Genomic DNA, 21,576 nt, shown 5'->3' on the forward strand with positions numbered 1-21,576 from the left:
TGTGTGTACACAAGAAAAGGGTAAACAAGTGAATCACTGCAATGAACACTTCACTGTTCTTAGACCCAGTATGTCACGAGTTCTTCTGAACCGATTATCTTCAGTTGTAAAGTAGACTATTTTATCTTTCATTGTAAAAGTAAGGCACTGGATTAAAATTAGACCCTGTGTATAAAAACCGGGAAATAGTAGGAATATTTGCTGTCATATATATTTATATAATTTATGGTGGAAAAATGAGAAAGGAAAACCATCATTTGGATATATTAATATGAATTATTTGGTTCATTGTCTCATTTCCAAAGTACATTAAAGATGGATAAAATGTTTTCCCCTTATTGGACTGTTATAAAGAATATTATGTCTTTTGTATGAGAAACTGGAAATAAAATATCAGTCCACAACCAGCAAAATTGTTGTTTCTACAGGCCTTTAGATCTGCTGTTAGAAATCAGACATTCAAATAATTTAGGTACAAGCCTAACAACTATATAAGACAAACTGGTGCATAGTTGATGATCTGTGCACATTTTTCACATATCACAGAGTGCAAGGTCAGGAAGTACAAGCAACATTTCCCAACATGTCACCCTGCCAACACAACTTTTCAGAACGGGCATCCATTGTTAATCAGTCATCTGAAGCATCAAACAATTGAATAAATATATGCAGTTAAAATTCAGTTCATAAGGAAAATGTATACTACATAAATAAAGCTAGACTCTGGTTCACAAGACAGAACAATGACAAGCGACTGACAGCAACATGGTGACCACAGACATTGATGAAGGAGGAAGAGGGGGAAAAAATAAAAATCTTTTACAGCTTCAGAAAAAATGTTTTGGTTTTATTTTTTGTGCTGCAAAATTAGATTTTCCTCCATATAACACTCAAACCTACCATAAATGTTGCCATAAGACAGATTCAGACTGCTAAAAATCCACAACTGAATAGGATCCGGTTGGCAATTGCCTCCCATCAGGCAACCTGTGCAATTGCCTTCTCAACAGGACTATCTGTGAGGAACACTATTGATCTCTGGGCAACCATTTAGTCAAAACAAGTTGCAATATCATCCCAAGGTGGTATTGCATGAGATATTCATAGTATTCCTAAAGAATTTAAATATATTTAATAAAACATTAATATCTGGATTGATACAATGTCAGAATAGGCTGCTGTATTGATTTTTTCCCCCACCCCAACCAGTGGCCAACCATCAAGCTGTTTCCACATTAAAACCAGTCGCTCATTGCAGACAGCTATGAAGCTGACTGCTGGTGTCTTGCAGACATTTAAGGTTCTGGTTGCCTAGGTGACCAACTGATACAACTACTACCAAGTCATATGTCTATCAGCAGTATCCTGGGTTCTCATTAGTAGTCAATTTAATTGTTCACCTGGAAGTTAAAGAAAGAGCTTTTCTTGGGTCCCACCCACTTCCCTTGACCAGTGGTCATTTCGCTAGAAGTCGACAAATATGGCTTCCTTTGATCTCGGGTCAACACGTCACATCAAATGGCTTCCAGTGTGAATCAAAGTGAATCACTCCCTTTTTGCACACAGCTCATAGTGAAACTTTTATAATCTGTCCAACTGTAACTAAATGCAGCGAATATGTGCATCTACTGTGGAGGGGCTGATTTAACAGTCACGTTGACTGGGCCCTGATGCACTTAGGTACTGAAAGACACACGTTTGATTTAAGGACTTCAAGCATTCTCTGATTTTTTTTTTTAACTTATAAATTTATTTTTTGTAAGTAAAGAAGAAGAAAAACAACCTGGGACTTATGTGAAATTTCACATCCCTATTAAGAAGTATATCTTTCCCCGCCCAGACAAACCTGAGACAGTCAGGTGAGAGGCATTTGATAAACTTTAAACATAAAAAAGAAAGAAAAAAAACAGCTCTGCCCTTTTATCCTTAAAAATTTCAAAAGAAACAACAGTACAGGTTATTGTAATTATGTCTAAAATTTTACACATCGCTTTAAAATCCTTTTGCTCAGTTGAAAGAGGAGCAATAACTTTGCCTCAAGGTAATAGATAAATAAATAAAAAATAATGTTCTGGCTGCCATCAGGAAAGGAGCTCCCCTACACTGTGCCATCCCGTAGAGGTTCAAAAATACAGGATCAGCATACTCCACTCCAAAGACAGTTAATCCATAAGAGACCAAAAAGTTTGCATAGTCACTTTGAAAGTCTTTACTCAGTCTCAGTCATTGATTTTACTGAAACTCTGTCTAAGCAAGCTCCAAGTCCTTCAAAAGTAATAGTTTACATGCCTGTGAGACATAAATAAATACCATCTGTTAACACTTTCTGAACAGAAAGTGTTAGTTTGTTGTTGTTGTTTTTTTTTACTAAAGTGTAATTAGTAGCAGATGGGGAAGTGTTAAAGCTGCCACGAAGGTTATTAACAGTTGACCAAATGGATGCTGTCCAATGGACAAAGTCTGAAGATGATAAACTTCCTCCGATAAAGTGCTTCATAAAACAAATCTAGAGGGTAATCTTGTATTCTTGTAGTACACCAGGGAAATCCAAACAATCATCCTCTCCAAACAGAAAAAATAACAATAGTGCCATGAATTATGCAAGTGGTAACCTAAGAGCAGTCCACTACACATCAGCAAATGCACATTGGGCATATGGATGGAGGACCCCGTGTTCAGCTTCCTTAGTTCCACTTGCATTATGAACCTTACTGTCCAATAGATAATGAAGAGAGTGCAGCTGATGTATGATTCGAGCCCCTCCAATGGGAAAACATCACCATGGGCGTATCCACCAATATGCCGTAAGTGATGCGTAAATGCACATGGTCATAGCTAATGGACTGCATGCACTTCTAACCTCTGCATGTGAAAAAGGACACTTGACTTGCCTCATATTTAACCGCCGACACGTTACGGGACTGCTGGCTAGTGGTCAAGAGTCCCTGGAACATATTTTAATGAGGTGTGTAACTGCAAATAAACTAAAACAGGTTAAAGATAGATACACTCACCTTTCTGGGTGCCTTTATTTGTTTTCAGCTGGCTCGAAGGTTCCGTGTAAAAAGTTTCTTTTCCGTTGAAAAAGAAAAAAAAGCCCCCGACTCAACAGTCAAACGGGGACACCCTGTGCCAGCGGTAACGGATGAGGAGCCGAAGTTTCACCAAGAAAACAAAGGAGAAAAATGCCGGCTGAGTGCGGACGCTGTGACCGGTGTATGTCCTAGCTAAAATAACTCATGTCTTCTTTATCTTTCAGCCGCTCCGTCCGGGTTTTTCTTTGCCCCTCTCTTCTCTGTTAACTCAGCCTCCCCTGCGTGAGTACGGATACTTACACCGACAGAGTAATTCAATGTACTGACTAGTGGGAGGAGTGAGTGTCGGTCCTTTTATCTCCAGCCCTCTGTTACAGTGAGGAGGCGTCACCGGGCTGACTTTACTCCCGGCCTGCGCGTTCATGACACATCAAAAAGACACAGCCCCCAAACCCTCCAGTTTGTTTGAATTAACCAAAAAGAAAGAAAAAGTGACCAGTTTTCTGATAAATTTGGACACATCAATAAATTCCTTTCAGCACTAACACCTCTGACGTCAAACGGTACCCTCATTACCATCAGCTGAGATGTCAACCGAAAATTCGAGGCGACACGAATGCATCAGTACTCAAATACAGTAGTTTATAAACCAAAGAGCACTAGCTTAATCTGTTATCTTAACTGCATAACTAATTCACCAAGCTGACATTAAGAAATCTTGATCAAAAGCTGACCTTTGTTTGACAAGTGCAACAAAAGCCATCTGAGCTTGAAATTGATTTTTATCTGCTTTATACGTGACATCACAACTGTCTTAGCATAGATTATAAATGTTTTGTTTTTGCTGTCACAGATTAAGGTACAATGTCTTTCCATTTAGCCAAATTCCATTTTACACATAATTTCTTGATGTCCATATTTTCTGTGATTCTCTTTACCAAGTGAATAGCTAAAGCTCTGTTTTATAGGATTTTTAAGACCAATACCGATGCCAATATTTTGTCATTTAAAATTCGATATTCCGATATATCAGCTATATGAAACAGGAACACATTTCTCTCACGTTTATTATCTGTAGTTTGTTTGTTTGGGGGGGTTTTTTGTTTTGTTTTTTAATGTATTAGTTTATACTCTGCCTAACAGCTCAGATCAGCTGGTTGTTGTGTTTGTGGCTCTAAAGACATTTGCAGAGTGCCCTCTAGTGGGCAATTTATTCAGCATTAACACTCATGACATGATTGAATATCTCCCATGTCATCTTTACTTTTAATACTTTTATTTATCAGCCATAATAAATAGCAGTCTTGACAGATCGACAAACAGCAAATATCGGCCCAAGAATAAATTGCTTGGGCTCTGGATCAGTGTACCTTCTTGCACCACTTGAAAGCATTAAATCTGATTACATTCATTTAGAAAAATCACAATAATCCACCACTCATTTCTCTGTGCACTCAGCCTTTTTTTCAGTTCAGACTTGATATGCAGACACATGTCTAACGAAAGTGATTTATTGATTTCTGTCACACAAACACCATCTGCAGTTCTAATCAGAGACAGCATGTAATGACAGCGGTCCCTCGTGATTGACCGCTGGACGCACTGTGAAATGTTTAGTACTCATGTGCAAAAATTGACCACATGTGGAGAAACCATGCAGAATTTCTCTGCACATAAAGCTTCTTGTGATAAAAGTAAAACTTATTCTCACGGTGATGATCTGGTTGTCTTAGAAAATGGAAGTTCACAAGTGGGAGAAATGACTCATCTGCAGATAGAGCATTTGAAATTTTCAAACGTTTTCAAGATGAGTTGCATTTAATTGCTTTGCCTGAACTTTGGGTGTTCCTTATGTCAAGAGATGTGGGAGTTGTGGTTAAACCAAATCAGGTTTATCACCAAGGAAACAGTCAGTGCCAGTGATTCTCAGCTAATGGAGATGAAGAGCTGAAGCTATCTTACATAAAACAGTAAAAATAATGCAGTCTGCTTTCACAGAGAGATGATCAGTGGGAGCAGATGTAGTGTCACATGACAAAGAAAAGGTCAGGTGAGAGAACTCATGGGGTAAGGGTAGGTGTTGGTTGTCAAACAGCACATTAGTTTTCTGGCACAAGTAATTCAGATACATGTTGTCAGCCACCTCGGATACTCACATACATGGAGTCACCAGAGGCACACACACCTTGACATTATCTCTCTATGTGCCTCTGTGCGTGAGGATGCAAGAGATCCTATGACAAATCCCCATTTGATGTGGCTGGCCCGGGCTTCCCTGGTCCTCTCACCACAGGTTGGCATTAGTCAGCAGCTCCAGCTGCTGTGCATGCTTTTGAACTCCACCCATTTTAAAATGCCAGCCAGCATGCACAGACCGGAAGGGTAGGATGGCTGGTGGGGGTCTCCCCTGCAGGTATTATTATGTAATATGGCAGAGTTTGTGACTGATGCTCACTAGAATGAGACAAAATTTGAAAAGAGCAGGAAAGATTTGAATATGGATGAATTGGTGAAAGAATTGGTGAAAGACACAGACAGTCAACACTGAGTGACTAAAAAGCCAAGTGACTAAAAAGCCAACACTGCGGCTTTCTTCTGACTTTGTAGGTTTGCTGGAATTTCACAGCTGGGTATGATGTTTTCATAGTTTTCACATCAACTCAGAGAGGAGCTAGCATGGCAGCAACTCAGTACAATATCTTGTAGAGGAGCTGATGAAGTTATTGGACGAATTTAAGCAATTTCATCATATATTCAACCACAGTCCATGAGGTGCAATTTTCTCCTGACATTGGCCGCCAGCAGTCAGCTCTTGAAGGTTTATGCTTTTGGGAGGATTTTTCAGTTTCCCTTTGGTTTTGATATGTAAAAAATATTAGGACAGAAAGTGCTACTCCTTGACTATCAAACTCACAGCTTTGCATAATTATATGTTTCAGATCAAACAAATTTAAACCTGAGTAAATACAAAAAGCTCTTTGATGTCAACTTGTTTGACAAATTAAAGCAGGCTTAAAAAGCTCCAAAAAGAACACTTCATGAAAGAAAGTCAAGAACAGCTGAGAAACAAAGTCAGTGACATCAATCAATCGAACTACAACGCCATTTCTAAGGTGTTGTGAACCAGGTGAGCGCTATTATAATTATTAATTAATTATACATGTAATTATTATAATGAGGAAAACTAAACCTTCTCATGAATGGCTGGTCTACAAAAATTTCCCCAAGAGTGCATTGATTACTCATCCAGGGGTTCACAAAAGAACTCAGAATATAATTTAAGGAACTGCAGGCTTCACTTGCCTTAGTTAAGGCCCGACTTCATTATTCAGCAATGAGAAAGAGACTGGATAAAATTGGCATCCATGGGAAAGTTCAAAGCTCATCTCACATTTTCCAAAAAAACATCTTGATGGTTACCAAGACTACTGGGAAAATATTCTGTGGACTGACGAGAAAAAGGCTGAACGTTTTGGAAGCTTTGAGTCCTGTTACAGCTGCATAAAATGAACACAGCATTTCATAAAAAAGAACATCATATAAACAGTCAAATATGGTGGTGGTAGTGTAACGGTCTGAGGCTGCTTCGCTGCTTCAAGTCATGGATGACCTGATGTAAGTAAAGGAACAATGAACTCTACTCCCTGTCAGAAAACCCTAAAGGAGAATGTTGGGCCATCAGGTTTAAGCCCACTTGGGTTTTGCAGCAGGAGAATGATCCAAACCACAGCAGCAAGTCCAGCTTAGAATGGCTTAAAAAAAGAAAAGACAAAATTAAGCTTTTGGCCTAATCAAAGTCCAGACTCAAATCAGGTTGAGATGCTGTGGCTTGACCTTAAACAGACTGTTCATGTTCAAAAACTGTCCAGTGCGATTGAATTAAAACAATTCTGCAAAGAAGAACAGGTCAAAATTCCTCTACAGTGATGTGAAAGACTCATTGCCAAGGGTGCTCAAACTATTTATTTGGTTTTGGGGGGCAATTATTTTTCCCACACAGGACCAGGTTAGAATAACTTTTTTTTTCTCATTTAAAACATGCATTTTGTATTCATTCAGGTTATCTTTGTTTAGAATGAAAATGTGTCTGATGATCTGAAACATGTAAGTGTGACCAATATGCAGAAAACAAAGAAATCAAGAAGCAGTCAAAAAATTCCCACAACACTGTGCACAAAGGGCCACGAGGTGACTGTTGTTGTGATTTGGTGCTATATAAATAAAAGTGAGTTCAATAAAACTAAATTGAATTGAACTGAACTATATATAGCATGTGTACGCATGGTTATACCTGATATGTAATGAATCAAAAATGAAAGAAAGTAAGGAAAATATTTTGTATATAGTGTATTTGATTCCAGGTCGAAGCACATTTTGCTGCTTAAAATGCAGAGAAGCATGCAGGTTGGATTCATAAAACAAAATAACTAATGCAAGACTAAATATTAAATGTAAGCAGGTACAGTTTAAAGCATGTAAATAATGCATGCAAGTTACTAACCCTAAACAAAATAAAAATAAAAGAATAGATTGAACAACAATTAATGTATGACACATCAAACCAGTTTTAAGGTTAACAATAAAAAAAAGGGGTGGGGTTAAGTATAATAATAATACAAATAGAGACAAGTTATCTGTCTGCCATGGTCACAGAATACGGTCAGAACATTATGTGCAAAACATGGCTGTGTATATCAGGCACTGAAAGATTATATGAGAACAGAATATGATTCTATGGAGTCCTTCATTCAGCCAGGTCAGCTTGACACAGAGAAAAGCAGAGAAAATAATTACTTAAGTTTTAGGCTTTTTAAATTAGTTTTATGATGATTCAGATGATTTCATTACAAATTAAAACTAAAACTTGATAACAATTCACTAATAAACAAAGTCTGCAACAAGCACCACAATTACTATCACATCTAAATAAGTTAATTATCAGAGAAGAAGAGTAGTGTGGGGAAGCTCAAAATTAATTTGGGATAATATGCGGTAATTATGTAAATAAAGAACGGATTAAAAACAGAGCTTAGATTTTTTAATGGCTTCACATTGGCAACAAATAACTAACGAAATAAATAAATAAATAAATAAGGAAGACATTTTAATAATTAAATTACAGTAAAAAATATGACAGTAAAAGTGTGTCCACAGCCTGGTGTTGTTCCGAACTGATCGCCTACCAAAACGTGAGTGCCAGTGCTTTTTGCAATCTCCAACATTTTTGGTTATATTGATAAATAGGCTTTAATAAAGATTTGTTATGAAGTTAAAAATAACCTGTTTTGCAAGTATCTTTATGACCCTGCCTTATTGTATTGTACATAGGCTAAATGTTCATTCTGGCTCAAAACAACTTGATACCTAAAATGCATAAAAGAGGCAAAAGTTAAATATAACAATAACTACAGCTTTGGCAATTTATTTCTGATGATGCTGCCAAAAACTGCAGTGGTGTGACGGTGTCATGTAGTAAGTTGTGTTTTTACGCCATCTAGTGGTTGTTGATTCACATCACACATTTTATTTTTATTTGTGGGTCTGATTAGCATTTGTTTCAAATTTGAAATGATTGCCAGTGGCTGGGCTGGCTGGGTCTTGGGGGCTTGGGTCGCCAGGGGTTGTGGGTTGTGGGTGCGTGCGCAGAGGCTAACAGAGATGGAAGATGAACTCATCCTGGGTGTCTGTTGTCTTATGTAGTGTGGGAGTTCACTGAATGTTGGGGTGAGTGTTTTTTCCTCTGCAATGGGGTCAGGTGGGCCACCCCAAGCTCTGTAGTGCTTGGTGGTGCTGCTTCTGTGGGCCCCATTCTGGATGGGCCCGGGCTCCCTCGCCTTGCTGGATTTCGGGGAACAGGAGTGCCTACCAGGGTCAATGGCTGGCTCCAGGATGTGTGCATGAGAGTGGGAATGGATCTCTGTGTCTGTGTGTGCCTGTTTGTCTGTGTCTATGCGTCAGGTTGGGTCTTAGACTGCACCTCTCTCAGTACATCTCAGCCCCCATGTTTGGAACTTGGGTTGGGATCATCACCAATTATGACTGTAAAGCCTTAAAACAATAGTGGATACACAGTTACATCATGAAACTCAACTTTTTAATAGAATGTACCTCATATGCCACCAAAGCATGCAAGTAGGGCTGGGCCATATCATACCATTCACAGTAATACCGGTATAATGTTGGGCAACGATAAGAAAATGAAATATGGCGTTAGAATATGGGTAAGACACGCATGCGCAGTGCCTTTGTTTTCATACACACATGGCAGAAAAAGCATGGCGGCGACGGAGAATAAGAAGGGCGAAAGCAGATCGTTGAATGAAACAGATGAACCAGAATTGGTTTGTTAAAATGCTGCAACTTCAGTGGTGTGAAACTGGTTTAGCTTTCGTCCGTCAGACACACAACAAAGCACATTTTTTGGTAGAGCATGCTAGCGGGCCGTCGTTATTACCGTGTTTTTTGGAAAATACGGCACACTTAAAATCAATCCTTTGATTTTTCTGATAATCGACAGTGCCCCTTATAAGCCCGTGTGCCTTATGTATGAATTCTGGTTGTGCTTACTGACCTCAAAACGATTTTATGTGGTACACGGCGCTCGAAAATCTGCCAAATGTTTTAGTATGACTTTGCTAAGCTAAGAAACCGCACCGCTTGTAGTGATGTGTCGGTCGCGAACGAAGTGGCTCTTAGAGCCGGGTCCTTATCGCGAGCTGTGGGGTTTTTTTTCTTTCTCTCACACTCTGCACGCCTTTGCGCTGGGAAGGGGGGGGGGGGGGGTAGTTACACTGGCAGTAGCACAGGAACAGAGCTGGAGGGAAAGTGATAGTGATGGGTCGTTCGCGAACGAAATGGCTGTTAGAGCCGGCTCCTTATCGCGAGCCGTGGTTTTTTTTTTTCTTTCTTTCTTTCTCTCAGCCTCTCTCTCGCACTTTTTTTCTGCTTCACTCAGCACGCGAGCCGTGTGCTTTACGCTGGGCAGAGGGGGGAGGGGCGGTAGTTACACTCAGTAGCACAGGAACAGAGCCAGAGGGAGAGAAAGAAAGCCAGGGACAACAACGTCACATTAGAAAGGTATAATAATCATCCACAACTATTTTCAGTTGCAGATGATAAAGGATTCAGAAAGTTTATTCATGCGGGTCCATATGACAGAGAATATGCATGTTATTTTTGTTTTCATATTTTAATTTATATTTAATTGTGTTGTGGTTTGCAGTGTTTTGTGTTGTTTCACTTTAAATTTGTAAAAGGAAAAAGCTGAAAATTTAAATAGTTAAAAGTTGAAATGTGAATAGTTGATTTTTGTATTACATGATTTATTTATTACATTTTATGTGGAGTGAATAAATAAAAGTATATTTACGGTGGCCCCTAGAGACAAAGCACATACAAACTTCAAATCACGTACGAACTCTGAAGCACGTACAAACCCTGAAGCACGTACAAACTCCAAAACACGTACAAACTCCAAAACACGTAAAAACTCCAAAACATGTAAAAACACGTACAAACTCCGAAGCACGTAAAAACTCAGAAGCACATAAAAACTCAAAACACATACAAAAGTCAGCAGAAGTGCTCCAGAATGCTAGGCGCAGTGTTGAGCTTTTGTTACCTAGTGGCTACACAAGCCAGCAAGTACCAACGACCGGATTTGGTGTGTGGTAGTAACAGGTGAATGAACATTGTTTTTAAATTATTTGAATATATATGAGTGCCTGTGTATAAATACACAAACATGCTTTCAATTGTGTAACTTAAGTGATCTAGTAGCTCTGCTTTGGAAGTTCAGTTCATGCTAGAAATGTGCTTTGGAGTTTGTACGTGTTTTGTCTCTAGGGGCCACCGCATATATTTATATATAAACATATATAAATAAAACCACTTTTTTTACGTTAGTAATTCCTTTTGTGCATAATTTAATATTATTGTTAATAATAAATTAATTAAAGCAACAAAACAACCTGAAGAGCCGGTTCGGAGCCGAAAGAGCCGGCTCTTTTTAGTGAGCCGAACCGAAAGATCCGGATCTCTAAAAAGAGCCGGAAATCCCATCACTAGAAAGTGAGAGAAAGAGAGCCAGGGACTACAACTCACATTAGAAAGGTATAGTAATCATCCACAGCTATTTTCAGTTGCGGTCAGTTGATAAAGGATTCAGAAAGTTTAATCATGCAGGCCCATATGACAGAGAATATGCATGTTCTTTTTGTTTTCATATTTTAATTTATATTTAATTGTGTTGTGGTTTGCAGTGTTTTGTGTTGTTTCACTTTAAATTTGTTTAAAAGGAAAAAGCTGAAAATTTAAATAGTTAAAAGTTGAAATGTGAATAGTTGGTTTTTGTATTATATGATTTATTTATTATTTTATGTGGAGTGAATAAATAAAAGTATATTTACGGTGGCCCCTAGAGACAAAGCACGTACAAATTTCAAAACACGTACAAACCCCAAAACACGTAAAAACTCAGAAGCACGTAAAAACTCCAAAACACGTACAAAAGACAACAGAAGTGCTCCAGAATGCTAGGGGCAGGGTTGATCTTTTGTTACCTAGTGGCTACACAAGCCAGCAAGTACCAATGACCGTATTTGGTGTGTGGTAGCAAGAGGTAAATGAACATATTTTTTTAAAATTATTTGAAAATATATATATGAGTGCTTGTGTATATATACATAAACAACACACATATGCTTTCAATTGCGTAACACTACACCTCTTGGCACCCCGCTGAGATTTTCACAGGTCTTCAGCTCCATTGTTCTCCTGCTTTTGTTATGCAAAGACACCCTCCCCCAACCATGAGAGATTCAGGTCTTTCCTTCCCTGCAAGGCTACTTTCCTTCCTTACCTGCAGCGTACAATACTATGGAATGCCAGGACTGCCATAATGAATTAATTAAATACACCATTAAATAATTAATTAAATGTGTCAATAATTAATTAAAATTGGAAATAATTAATTAAATAAATAGTTATGACACATGTAATTAATTAATTATTGACACATTTAATTAATTATTTATGTATTTCACATTTTAATTAATTATTGACACATTTAATTAATTATTTATTGACACATTTAATTAATTAATTATTGACACATTTAATTAATTATTTATGTATTTCACATTTTAATTAATTATTGACACATTTAATTAATTATTTAATGATATATTTATTTATTTCATTTTGGCAGTCCTGGGGCCTGGCTCTCATCTTGAATTAATTTTATCTGTCAACCTCACCCATCAAACGGAGGGGGCGGGGTTAACGCTGCCCATGCAGCTTCTCTAACATTTGATTGGTTGCCGTGCAAAGTAAGTCAAAACAGGTCGATCCTAGATAATGATTGCTTGTGTAGACTTGGGGCAGCCGGGTATCCCAGAATGCATTTCAAATCACAGGCAGCAATGGTGGTGGTCATAGCTGGACTGGCCATCGGGCATACCGGGCATTTGCCCGGTGGGCCGCTGGCGATTTTTTGTTTTTATGGGCCAATCGATTTTTTTTTTGGAAGGGTATAAATAATGAAAGGTGTTGTATTGGCCAATTGGTCATGATCGACTCTGGGCTGGACCAATTACAGCCGAGGAGGTCGGATACACCCGCCCCCTTGTTTAGCAATCTTATAGATGAACTAAAGAAAATGGAGAACAAAAAAAAAAGGAAAGGAGGTGCAGAAAAAATTAGGGCCAAAAAGAAACAAGCCCTTCAGGCAGACGCTGCCAAATGTGTGAAAATAACTGAATTATTTGGTGGTAGCTATGGCATAGCTTCCACAGATTTAGCAACATCAGCAAGTGGTGGAGGCCAGCAGGTGGATAAGGGAAAGGGGAGGCAAGAGGAGGAGAGACCCGAGGCTGCCGCCGGCTATTGCAGTTAATAATACAACAGCTTCTTGCCATTTTTTGTTTCTTTTTATCGCTGTGTAACTGAGTTCAATTGAAAGCCTGCGTGCGCTAGTACCTCTTGCCACAAGTTCCCAGAATTCTTTGCGGTTTTACCCCTGAATGACGTCACATTTTTGGTGGGCCGGTCTCTAGTCAAAATGCCCGGGCCGATTTTTTGTCCCAGTCCAGCCCTGGTGGTGGTGTAGTTTTAAAATACCCCTTTTTTCTGTCACCAACTACACTTTTAACAGTGTTTTAGCCGCGAATGTCGCGCTGTAATCTTCACATGTCTGGTCAGGTTGTCAACATAGAACATGTTTGCAAAAGTGCTCAGATGTTTTCAGAGATTTCAGTAGCTCTGCTAACAGTCAGCATGCAGAGTGCACCGAGGGGGTTACGTTAACCGGTTTGTTTACATATTCCACTCTCCGTGTTCCACATGTTGCATTCGCAGATTCTCATTTTCACCGAACGATCGTCTCTTTCCGCCTGCTCTTGTGTCTCTGTGCTTCTGTAACATAAAAGAACGAGCTGACATTTTTCTCAAGAAACCAGCGATCAGCTCAACAGGCCCTCAGTTTACCTGCATGCATCCTCCTCCTCACCTGTCAGCTGTTTAACACCTGCTGCTAATTCAAGAAACACGCCCACGTTACCTGGTGATAGTCACAGTTTAACTGGGCAGCCGGTGCTCGATATTAGGCAACGTCAGCACATTTTTCTGCACAAGATAAGTAAATATAGTTTTTCCCGAGCGCAGAGCTGCTGAAGCTTGTTTTCCAACAGAGCACTTTATAGGCGAACCCACTTCATCAGCGGCTGATGTCCAATCACTGGCACCCAGCTTTGAAACCTCACCTGAGTTTTAGCTCTCAGTGGTTAAACGCTGGACTTAATTCACTCAGGTTTTGTCTGTCGGGTCATGTTTATATGGGCTCAAAATGTGGTCATAAATATTTTGTACTTGTAAAGCGGTTTTGTACTTGTAAATCAGGATTTGTATGTGTAAAAAAAATTTGTGTGTGTAAAAAAGATTTGTATGTGTAAAAAAAATTTGTGTGTGTAAAAAAGATTTGTATGTGTAAAAAAAAATTGTGTGTGTGTAAAAAAGATTTGTATGTGTAAAAAAAATTTGTGTGTGCGTAAAAAAGATTTGTATGTGTAAAAAATTTTGTGTGTGCGTAAAAAAGATTTGTTTGTGTAAAAAAGATTTGTGCGTGCGTAAAAAAGATTTGTGTGTGGACTTAGCCAAAAAAAACGCTGCAAGTTACAAGTACGAATTTTGACCCTATTTTTCTTCCTTTCATCTGATTGGTCAATGTCATGTCAATCACAAATGTAACAATCCAATCAGAGAACAAATGGGTTTGGCTGTTGGAGGGGCGCTTTTTTTGAACTGCAGGTCTTTGAAGGGAATAAATGCCCTTTTACATGCCAACCCAGCGTTTTCCTTCATCACCACGAAGGAAAACAGTCTGTGGTCGTCCGAGTTTGGTGATTTTTGTGTCACAGGTCTACGTGTTTAATATAGGGACTTCCACAGCCTTTTCAACAGCGCTGCGGACCGCGGGCTGGGGGCGGGCAGTGTTTTGGAAATGACAGTCTTCATTACAAAGCTTTCTTCGTTATGAATTAGCATAGATGTTTTTATTGAACATTTGAAGAACTAGCAAAAAAACCAGAAACTCTTGTAGAGGACATAAAGTCAGAGATAGAAAAGACAAGGAGCAGGTGCATCTAGTACAGGTAGAGCTGCTGCAAAAACCCACAGAGCTCAGCAGCCAGCAACAAATTCTGGATCCTTTGCTTTTAGTTAGCAGTTAGCATTAGCAGCACATCCTGCGTCCGATGTGAAAGGACTTTTATGCTGCGCACTGTGACTCACAGCAATGGTCCCGGGTCAGCCCTGACTTTGTGTTAAACTAATCCTAAAGTAATAATGGTATTTCTAACCACTGATATACCACAACTTTATCCTTTCAACAGCAACTGAAAGTTAGGGGACCTAGCTGCTATCGGATATTTATATAGAGATCCTCCAGCTTCAACCTGTATTACCCTTCAAGGACCTGCAGTTCAAAAAAGCACCCCTCCGACAGCCAAACCCATCTGTTCTCTGGTTGGATTGTTACATTTGTGATTGACATGACATTGACCAATCAGATGAAAGGAAGAAAAATAGGGTCAAAATTCGTACTTGTAACTTGCAGGGTTTTTTTGGCTAAGTCCACACACAAATCTTTTTTACACACGCACAAATCTTTTTTATACGGAGCCCCGCAGGGGACATGGGAGAAAAAAAAAATTAAGACGGACTTTTGCGAGATCTTGCAAAAGTTTTGCGAGATCTCGCAAAACAAACTCGGGATCTCGCAAAACTTTTGCGAGAGCTCGCAAAACAAACTCGGGATCTCGCAAAACAAACTCGGCAAAAGTTTTAGCTGCATTCTTCCCATTAGCTTGAAGCTAACGGGAGGTCGAGACGTCCCGTTAGCTTCGAGCTATCGGGAGGTCGAGACCTACTAAAGCCGGGAGGAACACCGCTTTCCCGGCACATCGTGCCTCGACCTCCTGGTCGGCTTCGAGCCAGCGTCCGAAGAATGCGGCTAAAACGTTTGCGAGATCTCGCAAAACTTTTGCGAGATCCCGAGTTTGTTTTGCGAGATCCCGAGTTAGTTTTGCGAGATCTCGCAAAAGTCCGTCTTAATTTTTTTTCTCCCATGTCCCCTGCGGGGCTCCGTAATTTTACACATACAAATCTTTTTTACACACACACAAATTTTTTTTACACATACAAATCTTTTTTACACACACACAAATTTTTTTTACACATACAAATCCTGATTTACAAGTACAAAACCGATTTACAAGTACAAAATATTTATGACCACATTTTGAGCCCATACCGTTTACTTCGCTGTTTTATTTACAACTGAGCAAATCGGTTTGGCTGAGGTTAAAGTTACGTTTCAGAACTGCACAGTTTTACAGACGTTTAATGGTTCACTGTGTTAGACTGAACCATTCGCTATTCTTTATCTGGTGTGTTTTGAATTTAACAGTGAATTTTGAGATTAAACTGACTTTTAAAATGTTTTTATACAAAGAGGAAAGAGTAGGCGCATTTCCACCGAGAGGAGCAGAGTTTCCAACTACATGTTCATAATGCAGACTGCAACCTGGACAGAAATATTATATCATCTGTTTTTTAATAGTTATTCAACTGTATTCTAAGCACCAGCGATCTGTTAGAATTTTTAGAGTTTACTTAACTACAAATAAATGAGGTTAACATATAATTTATGTGACTTTTTTCTCTCTCTCTTTTTTTATTCATTTATTTATTTATTTTTCTTTTTCGGTCATGTTATGTTTAACTGTCAAAGGTTTGTTACAAACTATGAAACACATGGTGCAGACTTCTGGATGTTAGAAGAAAACTAATACTGCTCATGAATGAGACTAAAGGCAGGAAGGTGTCCTTTAAAACTAAACATGTTAGTAGGACCTCCCTATTTATATCATAGTTTATGAAATAGCACGTGTATTTCAGTAATAGCCTACTGATTTCAGTGTAGTGATGAACAGTCACACAGCTCACGTGGGTGTTTTCTGTGATACTCCTTAACTATAATTTATCCAAGTTAACTTCAGTTAACTCTGAGCGGCTGGATCGCCGGAGGTCAGACAACAATTTTACATGTATGATCTTAAAACAGGACACAACCATTATCCGTCCTGGCCTCATATCAAATGTGAACGCAGACTGAGTCTATGTTTGACGTTTGCTTTATATCTAATCTTCCTCTCAAACATTTAAACAGCAGCGAGTCTGCAGCTGAGGGAACACAAACTCAAATTGTCGGAACAGGTTTGCTCGTTTCTTGCGTTCATTTTGTAATTTATTAAATGTATAACTGTTATTCTAATCTGCTGCTGAGTCTCTTACGCTGATGAAAATGCAGAAAACACAGATCACGAACACCTGTTCAACCAATCGCTTTCATTCCACTTTGATTTGCGACAAACTGACGGTTCATCTCTGTTACAGTGTTGCGTTAGACTGCTATATTTTTGTGTTCTTTATGCTGTAGATTTTCACGTCTCTGGAATAGTTGGCAGTATCAAGGATGCTTTTCTGTAAAATCATATTGATATGACCCGTGAATTATTCGTAGATGACAGTTAGATTAGTCAGCTGGGAAACTCTGGGTTAACTCATAGAGCTGAAGATATCGTGGATATGCTGATCTTGCTCCGTGGTGTACAGGTCCGTTTACCCTCATGATTAATATTCACAATAAAAATATTAGCCGAACATCATGAGGTCTGTATGTGTGTCATAGTGTCGAACAACCTTTGTACAGTTAAAGCCAGCAGTTACTACATGACAGAAACACCAACGTTATCTCTTTTATGCGTTTATACACAGGTCACGCTGATTACTGAACAAAAACCCAAAGATCAGCTGTTAATCGAATTTATTTGCTCTCTCTCCTCCTTAAACATGTTTTTAATGTTAGTTATAATTCAGAATTGGCGAGTGAAACACGTAGGACACATAAGAACATCAGGAAATAAAACCCCGATAAATATAACCTCAGTAAAATAAGCAGTGTTGGGTAAGTTACTTTAAAATAGTAACTTAGTTACATTACTAGTTACTTCTATCAAAAGTAACTCAGTTACTTCAAGTTACTCGTTACTTTCAAAGTAACTAGTTACTAGGGAAAGTAACTTTGGTTTTACTCAGAATTCTCTTGTTAATGTGTTGCTTCCATAACTTTGCCAGTCTTCTAGCTTGCTTACTTGCCACAAGTGCACTGTGCCACCTACCAATAGAAAGGAAAAGATAATGTGCATATTTCCACGAGAGAAATCCCACGCCTGGACCATCATTGACCGCTGCCATGATTCTAGCCTACGTCACAGCGTCATGTGCGCCTTTTACATCCAACACAAAAACTGCAGTCGTGGTGCTTTGATTGTACTCAGAACTCGGAAATTCTGCCTTCTAAATAGGAAGATGTAGGTAACACCACACTGCAGATGAGCTGCATACAGGGCTGGACTGGGACAAAAAATCGGCCCGGGCGTTTTGACTAGAGACCGGCCCGCCATTATAGGAAAAATCATAAAGCCTTTGAATGAAAACAAACGCTGTTGTGACAGTGATGTACACTGTCTTGATGGTATATATGCATCAATCTATCAAACTTTTGTTGTAAGATTCAGATAATTATTTTTTAAAAGCTAGATATTTTAAATGAGAATAAGAAAGAAAAGTATTTCTTTGTGCCCACCTCTCCCTGTTAATGCCCTACCTGGCCCCCCTGGCAAAACTTTGCTAGATCCGCACCTGCACAGTTACCAGCTGTCAACTACCTAAAAAAGGATCCTGGGGTTATCTGTCTCTCAGAAACAGTTCATAACTTCCCTTCAACTCATTTATGTCACCTAAAAGGTAAACCTGTTTCTCCATCACCTGTTCAGCTCTGATGATTCAGTAAGGACATCTCCTGGTTTCATCTTCATGTTTCCTTCTCACCAGATAACCAAACCGACATCATGACCAGCAGCTTTTTTGCAGCTGTGGCTCCAGCAAACATCAGCTGATACTAGAAATTAATATTAAATAAATTCTAACAACAGCTGATCAAGCTTAAACATGCTGCTGTTGTTTAACGCGACATTGGCTGGTTTCCTCTTTCTGGCGCAAAGTGGGCGATAAACAAACAAGAGAGCCGATCAGCTGATCATTGATCAGTTTTCATGATTGAAGTAGAAACGGGAGAGGGAGGGGGAGAATGAAAGAAGAAGAGGCAGCTGTGCAGCAAAGACACAGAATAACTCCCGCTTTGTCTTTTTCATTGTAGCTGAATTACGGGACAAACTGTTCCTTTTCACCTCAATAAGAAACGCGTAATATTTTATCTGAATACCAGACGGGACAGTTGGCAACTCTAATAACTTATGAACAAAATAAAGTTCAACATCATTAACTTCATAGCACCCACCCAGCTGTATAGAAACTCCGTCATGCTAGCTAGTACGCAGTACGGAAAAAGTCAGAATAACGAAAATAAACTCCACCTAAACTTGGTTTATATCTGACCCAGATAGACTGCAGGTCATAACTTCTTACCTGAAGTTCAGTTCACACTTGGACCGGCGGCCGCCTCGGGTCTCTTTTCCTTCTGCGTCCCCTTTCCCTCATCCACCTGCTGCCTCCACCACTTGCTAATGTTATTGAATGTGTGGAAGCTCCGCGATAGCCACCACACGAAGTAACGAGTAACGACCCTATCTAAATCCCAGTAACGACTAACGCGTTCCTGATTTTGGCATAATAACTAGTTACCGTGCTCGTTACCACAATAATAACGTAGTTACTGTAACGCGTTACTTAATAACGCGTTAGTCCCAACACTGAAAATAAGTCAGTGTCAGCGGGGGTTATTACAGCTCTATACCGGGGCCTGCGCTTTGTCGGCGGTAATAACAGCTCGATTGCTTGCGAGGCGAACGGGTCTATCCCACGCTTTGCCGTGAGACTGGGCAGACATCTCCGAAATCATCGAAGCACTTTTGCAAAGAGGCTCTATCTTGACAAACCGACCAGACACATGAAGATTAAACCACTACATTCTCGGCTAAAAAAATATTAAAAATGTATTTGGTGACACACACAAACAGGGTTTTTCAAAGTTCAGTTCTGTTAGTTTCCACATGCTGGTTGTTGTGTGCTAAAAACAATGGCCACCAGGCCAAAGCAATGGTTTTGAGTCGATCAGCGTTAACCCTGCCCCCTGAGTTTGATGGGTGAGGTTGACAGATAAAATTAATTCAAGATGAGAGCCAGGTGCCAGGACTGCCAAAATGAAATAAATAAATATATCATTAAATAATTAATGAAATGTGTCAATAATTAATTAAAATGTGAAATACATAAATAATTAATTAAATGTGTCAATAATTAATTAATTACATGTGTCAGAACTATTTAATTAATTAATTATTTCCCATTTTAATGAATTATTGCCACATTTAATTAATTATTTAATGGTGTATTTAATTAATTCATTATGGCAGTCCTGGCGTTCCATAGTCAACGTGCTAAATTGATTCATGTTTGTGGCTGTAATGTGACAAAATGTGTGAAAGTTCAAGGGGGCCGAATACTTTTGCAAGCCACTATCTATCTATCTATCTATCTATCTATCTATCTATCTATATATATATATATATATATATATATATATATATATATATATATATATATTAAAAAAAGTATATATATATATATATATATATATATATATATATATATATATATATACTTCTTTTTTTTTAATTTTTCCTGGACTTGCACTAGGAAAAAAAGGGTCAGTAATTCTAGTGTTAATGCAGCTGAACAGGTGGATCGTTTTAAAAGTTTACAGTGATCGGGGGATGGCTCTGAAGTTTAACTTCTAGATCAGGGTGAATTAAAAGCTCATGTAACTCTCCAGTTTGCTTAAAAATCATTAAATCATTTTCTCATTTAGCATTCAATTGCAAAAAATATTTTATATGTCATTAATATGAGTCATTTCAGACTTACAAACCAAGGACTGATTAAAAAGCCTATATGTGTTTTTATAAAAGTGGACTAAACTGGCTGATTGACAAATTTTATACATTAACTGAAGGTTTGATTATTGTTTGTACCAAAAAAAAAAGTTGTATCCAGAAATGATGAATACATCTATGAATATATTTATGTAAAGATACATGCACACCATCAAATGTATTTGTGTTTAACTTAGTTCTGTAACATGACCAGTAGTATACTAAGATACCAACAGTAAGATGTGTGATAGATGTTTACTGTAAAAAGCTGTAAAAAGCACTCCATTTTACAGTTGTAAATCTGACCAAGAACAAAACTGCTCAAAAGACGAAGGACATTTCAGCTTATAGAGACTACCAAGCAGATGAAGTCCTTTATTAGATGTGAGGAACCCCGACCTGAAAAGGAGAATGTAAATAGCAGGCCCAACCATTAATACTGATCGTGAGCTTAGGCCCGTCACAGTTACATCATACAGTCGACCTGAAACATTTCTTTGGTCTTGCGTCATCTTCTTGCAGCTGTGCTTTAAGTTCTTCACTGACAACTTTGTGTTTCTCAGTTTGGAGTCCTACCTTTAGTAGTTTGTGTGGATATCATCTTGAAATTGTTTAAAACTTTATACTTTGATGTGGGAACTTTGAATCATGCAGAAAACGTTTTATGCATTTTTACTTTTCTTAGGTAAATTACTTTTTTTTTTTTTTTTTTTTTTTAACAAAAAGGTTCCTCTTCTCTCTAATCCACCTGGATGGAGTATATATTGGAATCCATAAACAGATTTTCAGGCCCTATTAAGTACGTTTGGAGGAAACCAACAAATCTTAAAAAGATAAACAGGAAGCTCACCATTGGGAAAGCCTCTCTTAGGTTTTGTTTTGTTTGATAAACTAACACAGATGTCAGGAATGACTGAAGAGACTGAACTCTGTTCACAACCTCCATATATACATATATATATGTCTTTAAGCTTAACAGCAGAGCGGCTGCACAAACAGCACATTCCATTTGAATTGGTTGAATTGAA

At 38.6% G+C, this 21,576-nt stretch overlaps 1 protein-coding gene across 10 annotated transcripts in view; it reads right to left on the reverse strand.

Annotated features, from left to right (window-relative positions):
- gdpd5b (glycerophosphodiester phosphodiesterase domain containing 5b) overlaps nucleotides 1-3,407 on the reverse strand; it is a 41,076-nt gene extending 37,669 nt beyond the window's left edge. For 3 of the 10 annotated variants that reach the window (XR_014877917.1, XR_014877918.1, XM_085184644.1), the window contains exon 1: nucleotides 3,015-3,407. The gene's annotated coding sequence lies outside the window, so the exon portion shown is untranslated. The remainder of the gene's footprint in view (nucleotides 1-3,014) is intronic. The other 7 variants (XR_014877921.1, XR_014877920.1, XM_085184646.1 and 4 more) reach the window with 3 other exon arrangements.
- Between the last annotated feature and the right edge of the window lie 18,169 nt (nucleotides 3,408-21,576).

The sequence above is a fragment of the Neolamprologus multifasciatus genome, chromosome 14, assembly GCF_963576455.1.
Source record: "Neolamprologus multifasciatus chromosome 14, fNeoMul1.2, whole genome shotgun sequence".
Lineage (NCBI taxonomy): Eukaryota > Metazoa > Chordata > Actinopteri > Cichliformes > Cichlidae > Neolamprologus > Neolamprologus multifasciatus.